Source organism: Vipera berus (assembly GCF_964194415.1).
Source record: "Vipera berus genome assembly, chromosome: 1".
Taxonomy (NCBI): domain Eukaryota; kingdom Metazoa; phylum Chordata; class Lepidosauria; order Squamata; family Viperidae; genus Vipera; species Vipera berus.
The window spans coordinates 196,934,524-196,940,887 of NC_138202.1; the positions used below are offsets into that span (position 1 = coordinate 196,934,524).

Genomic DNA, 6,364 nt, shown 5'->3' on the forward strand with positions numbered 1-6,364 from the left:
TGGCTTTTAATGTTTTTTGCTTAGGACCCTCCATTGGCAATGGAAGGCTGACTAGAATTTTCAGATTAGTAGGCCCAACACACCTAGTGAACATTATATCTAGAATGATGCTTTAGAGCATCCATTACCAGACCTAAAAGCAAGTTGTATATAAAAAGGACAGGCTGCATCTGATATGGTAGTATGCTGCCTATTTCCCCAAGACCAATAAGTACGTGAAGTGTGCCTCTATCAATTTCTGAACGGATTAATTCCATGTTTATTTAGTAACTGATGACATAATTTATTCTCAATTCATAACAAATAAAATCATACTGCAAATATGGGTAGAAAACAAATGTAGAACATTCAGTTTTAAGCTTCAAAAAAAATCTACATAAAAGTACATTTAAATTGGTGCTTAAATGTGTCCTGGTTAATAATCACAAAGCTTCATTTGTTGCTTTTTCCCTCACTCCACTATTGTTTTCAAGAGGATATGTGTTGACAAGCAATCACACAATTCTGGCCTTTAACTCTCCTTGCATAAGAAATACTATTCAGACATATTTTTTTTGGCTTTCAGAAATTCAATTCCATTATTTAAATTTGCTTGGAATCTTACCTGTCCTTGCCACAATATGGAGATCTTTTTCAAAAGGATATAATAAGTTATAATTCCACCACCACCCCTGCAAAATTAACCTTAAAATCCTGGGGCAGGAAATGACAACTTACCTGTTGCCTCCCAGGTGGGCCACAAATTTAGTTTCCAGAATTCTTAGCATGTTATGCCATTTGCCCTAGTTAGCCATTTCCAACCTAGTGAACCCCAAATTGAGAATATACGATAAAGTAAGTGGGATTAATCTGAATCCAAAAGAAACGAAGGAGTCAGATTTTAATCATGAGCACATTTGGTTGAAAGGCAAGGTATTGTTTTGATAAATATTTACCTTACCAGAAACAACTTTTATCCTTATAAATTATAAAAGAACCTTATGTAACTGTAAAGGAAGCCTTTAGATTGGGCTACATGTTTAGCCCACTCTGCCCATTCTTACTTCAGTGTGGGCACATAATAAACATTATTGTGTGGCATCTTTTCCTGTGTTAACAAGACGAACACATTGTGAAATATTCTTACCAATTGATGTAGCAAAGGGATCACACGCTGTCACAGGAATCACTATCCTTTTGACCTGTTTGTGTTGCTGCCAGTCAGAATGTCAGACCCTCTTGCAACAGACTCATAATCTAGATAATCCTATTACTTTTCAGTTAGATAATCATTAAGTCATAAGTTTGCACCTATCTTTGTTCCAGTTGCTGAGTGAACATTTTCAGAAAAGAAGCGTTCTCACAAAAGAGAAGCTTGGAGCTGGCTGACTAGATTGACTTTTAGTGATAGAAAAGCACTTAGGTTTCTTTACAGCAGTGTTTTTCCCATTTGGGAACTTTTATGATAGAGGGACGCGGTGGCTCAGTGGGTTAGGACGCTGAGCTTGTCGATCAGATGGTCGGCAGTTTGGTGGGTCGAATCCCGAGTGCCGTGTAACAGAGTGAGCGCCTGTTACTCGTCCCAGCTTCTGCCAACCTAGCAGTTCAAAAGCACGTAAAAATGCAAGTAGAAAAATAGGGACCACTACGGTGGGAAGGTAACAGCGTTCTGTGCGCCTTTGGCGTCTAGTCATGCCGGCCACATGACCACGGACGGAGATGTCCTTGGACAAGCGCTGGCTCTTCAGCTTTGAAACGGAGATGAGCACCGGCCCCTAGAGTCGGAAACAACTAGCACGCATGTGCGGGGGAACCTTTACCTTTACCTAAGATGTGTGGACTCCAACTCCCAGAATTCCTCAGCCAGCTGGCTAGGACATTCAGGAACTTGAGGTCCACACACCTTAAAGTTCCCAAATGTGAAAAACACTGCTTTAGAGGATTTGCTCATAGAGAAAGAAAATATCCCTCTTTATTCTGGCATCGTTTTGTGTCTTGTTTTGAAATTTGTGAATTATATTCCATCTTGCCCACTTGCATAGGTGTGCAGGAAACAATCAGCACGTAGAATAGTGATTTGCTTCCTAGAACACTTTGAGCAGAAGCAACAGTGTTTTTGCAGGATTTCAAAATCAGTAAAGTCAACTGTGGATCTTGAACCTCCCAGCTTTTACTTTTATTGGATGATCCCCGGTTTTTGGTTTGTGTGAGACAAGTGAAATTTCTCCCTGTTCCCTTGTTCCACAGTGGAATAGTTTTGTACTATACATTATTATTACTTTAAATTAGAGACATCAGGAATTTACCCCTAGGGCTTTGTGTGTGTAAAACATGCTATACTATTGAGTTTTAATGCCCCCTTATTGATTTCAGTGGCAAAAGATGCCAGCAATCTTGACTATTTAAGCTGCTCCTTCCTAATGTATCATATCAGCACCATACACTTTCAGTATACAAATTCCAGTTTTTCAGGTGTCCATTACAGTGTGTGATGCATTTTTTCTCATTCCAGTTAGATGAGTTTAAGCCATTAGAATGAAATGAATTCAATTTCATATCTAATTTCATTAATTTCATGTCTAGATTAACCATTAAATAATGATGTATCTATCAAGGGACTTGTGGGTTAATTTATGGATGGCCATACCACAGTGAAAGGATGTAATTTTTTTCTTTATTCAGTAGATGCTGTGCTGATCAATTTTTTGTTTTTAAAAAAGTGGTAGACTATCATCTGGAAAATAACAAATCCTGATAAGAAAGACATCCTACTGGGTTCATGGATCTGATAAATGTGGCAGAAAGAAACTTACATTAAACAATAGATTGGTAAAATAATTTCCCCCTATTAGAATTCAAAATCACATAAACCATAAAATTATAAAAGATACACAGCATTGCTTAGTGAATTGGGATGTTATAATTTAAATTCCTGAAGTTCAATTACAAAAGAAAATATCCCTTAATTCATGTAGATCAGAATTCAAACCACTTTTTAAATTTTTCTTTCTTATTCCTCTTGGTATTCTAAACAGGAGTTGCAACGCCATAACACATACAGTCATAGAATTTCTTGAAAATACTTTTTCCTTCAAAACCATTGAGCCATGAAAGTAACAATGGAAAGTTGTTTTAGAAATATTAAACCTCCTTGGAGTGCATTAGAACTAGTTAGTCTTTTATTTGGATTTTGACTATAATTTGCATATCATTGAACATTCTGTAAAAGCAATCTATACATGGTGTGTCAGCTGAAAAACCACTGCTACTTTGATTTTGGTATGAGGTTGTAAGTATGAACTGCAGTAGAAGCATTTTGCTATTTTGCTAATCTTTTGATCTGTTCAACTTAGAAAATCCATACTGATTAACAGAAAAGTAAATAAAAGACATAAAAGTGTTTCCCAGTGGTGGTTTAGAAGAATTTTAGAAATTTTAGAAAAAAATTAAATCCTTGGATATGTTTCCATAGATTGCAAAATGGATTATTTCATCACCCACACTTTTCTATTTTGATATACGAAACTATTGTTAGTAATCATAACAAAAAGTTTTTATATCATGAAACACCTAAATTGGGACAAACTCTAAATAACTAAATATTTGGTACAGGTTTATATTCTAATTTTTTTTTTATCTGAACACCTCTGATATTAAAAAATATGGGGAATGTGAAAGGAAATTAAAATTTAAAAATAAAGCAAAGGACTGATTAAAATTTTAAAAAATCTGTTGTGCAGCATTTTAGGAACTTTGAAATTAGGCTGCTGAAAATTACAGGAGAATCGTGCTGACTATGAGCAGGACTGAGATGGTTTATGGATTTATATTCTGTGTGCTAATATGTGTTTCAAGTCACTATGAACAGGTGAAACAAAGCTGGAAAATAATTACATATTTTTGAACTGGGTGATCAGCTTTTTTAAAATCCTGACATTCTAGGCATAGATTCTACACAATAGATGCTGTGACATTCTAGGCATAGATTCTACACAATAGATGCTGTTGTGGTAGTGTTGAGGCCCTAATTTGAAAGTTTGCATCCTCCTCCCAAATTCCATCTTTAACGCTATCATTAAAAACAGGCTATCAGCTTATGTTTTTTTCCTTATGCTATTCCTTTTTTTGTTTTGGTTGGCTGAAAAAAAGATATTGCTCTAATTGGACTTTGTATTCAATCTTCATTGTGTTTATTCTCATGCAGCCATTCCCAGAACTTACACTGAACCATCAGTGCACGTTCCCTTGCTGACTACTGAGTATGTCTCCCCCCCCCCCCAAAAAAAACCCTGTTTAAAAAATCCAGCTGCTACTCCAATATCAGATTCCCACTGCCATCTTTGCCTTGTCCTGTAGTTGCTTGAGAACAAGGAGAGAGGAGAACTTTGGTGGGCCTAAGCTCCCTACCCCCTGGGTTCCATGGAAAATAAGTTGGTGATTTGAGATTCTGGAGAGCTTAGCTAAAAGAATACTGTCTGAATTGTCGAAGAAAAATGTCACGGTGAAAACAAAGAGGAGAGTATTACTGTGGCAATGGTGCCAAAACTAGGTGCAGAAGTGCTCTGATTACTCAATATAACACTAGGGCGGATTACCTCACCCGAGGAATCATCAAACGGAATTTTTTTTTTACAATGTTGAGAAGCTACTTTCTTATTTTTCTCACTGAGACAGCTGAATATCAGCTTTTACTGAGATCTGAATAAAATTCTTATGACCAGATCGAACGGTTATCATGTTAAATAGGCTAATATACTTCTAGCTTACCTTAATATTCAACATCAGTCCCTCCCCGATTAATGAAATTTAGAGCAACTAAGCGGTCTGTTTATGAGGAGAAATATGGTTCTGTATTTACAGTTACAATGAGGTTTTCTGATTAGCTTCCATTAATATGTATCTTTAAACTGTCTTTTATGATCCTCTTTCAGTTCAAAAGGTAGCAATATATTATACTGCCCTACAGTGCCACTTGTGTCTTTCTGTACTGAAGTTTCTAATCAAAGTCAAGTAGAACGTGGACGTGCTTTGCTGTAATGAAAATGAATGGCTGCATAATGCAAAGGTGGAGACTGTGAACAATCTGGAATCTGTGTAGGATAAGGAAATCTACACTCTATGATTTTAGACATGAGCGATGACACCACCTGCCTTATTGTGTTGTACCTAAAGTGCTGCTTTACCTGTGTTTTATGCACAGTGCTGTTAAACTCTTGTATTTCTTCTCAAGATCCTGCTTAGTTTAACTCTGGGTCTGAATTCCTGAGAAAAAAACATTGTTCTGATATATTTCACAGGAATATAAATGTTAGATTTCAAACCTGAAATCAGGTATAAAGCATTGTAGAACAGCGCTTTGTCAGAATTCTAGAATAATGTATGTCAGCAACAGATAACCACTCCATTTTCTAAATATTGTTTTCTGCCGCTATGAATGTAATGTTCTCAATATGTATTTTGTTTGTGAGCATGCAGAATATCTCAAATTCAAATCATTTTGGACTTTGGAGCCCTCCCATTTTGAATGCGAAAGGTTCAGAATGTTTCAAATGCAAAATGAGATTGTTCAGTTATTTCAGAAATATTGCATTTCCAATTTCCAAATATTGCAAAATTTGTATTGAAGATAATAAAAACAGCTCATTTCATTCTTGAGATGGGAATTTCGACTGGAAGTAGTGTTCAAATTTGAAATATTTTGCATGCTCTTAACTTTGTTCATGCATCTCTGTAAGGTCCTCATCACCATCAAGGATCAAATGTGTATATGTATAAAAAAGTGAAAATAGATACGTGACTATAGAGTTGATACTGTTTTTCCACTTCTAAAAGACACCAATTGTTCCTAGCTGTTTTGGTGGAAAGCAGTGCATTCAATGAATCTTGTGTTTATTATTCAGTTTTCTGAATCTGAAATAAAAACCCTTTAGACTGAATGAACATTTGTCATTATTGGAAAAAGAATATGCGTTTCATTGTGTAACATTACAGGTAGTCCTTGATTTAGAATCACAATTGAACTCAAAATTTTCATTGGTAGTCTCCACGGTTTTTAAGTGAGTTTTGCACCATTTTATGATCTTTTTTGCCACAGTTATTAAGTGAATCACTGCAGTTGTTAAGTTAGTAACAAGGTTGCTAAGTGAATCTGGCTTCTTTATTAACTCTGCTTGTTAGAAGGTCACAAAAGGTGATCACATAATCCCAGAACCCTGCAACCATCATAAATACATCCTGGTTTCCAAACTTCCTAATTTTGATCATATGACTGGGGATGCTGCGGTCAGATTTATCTTTTCTATAGAGGGTGACTTGTAAGGAATACAGCTGCCTTAGCCAAGCCAGCTGTATGTAGGTAAATAGCATATGAGCCTGTAATCTGTTT

At 36.0% G+C, this 6,364-nt stretch overlaps 1 long non-coding RNA gene across 1 annotated transcript; it reads left to right on the plus strand.

Annotated features, from left to right (window-relative positions):
- Positions 1-2,034: 2,034 nt before the first annotated feature.
- LOC308678350 lies at positions 2,035-5,915 on the plus strand. Its single transcript, XR_014028642.1, has 2 exons — positions 2,035-3,921; positions 3,959-5,915. It is a non-coding gene; the product is annotated as an uncharacterized lncRNA (long non-coding RNA).
- The last annotated feature ends 449 nt before the right edge of the window (positions 5,916-6,364 follow it).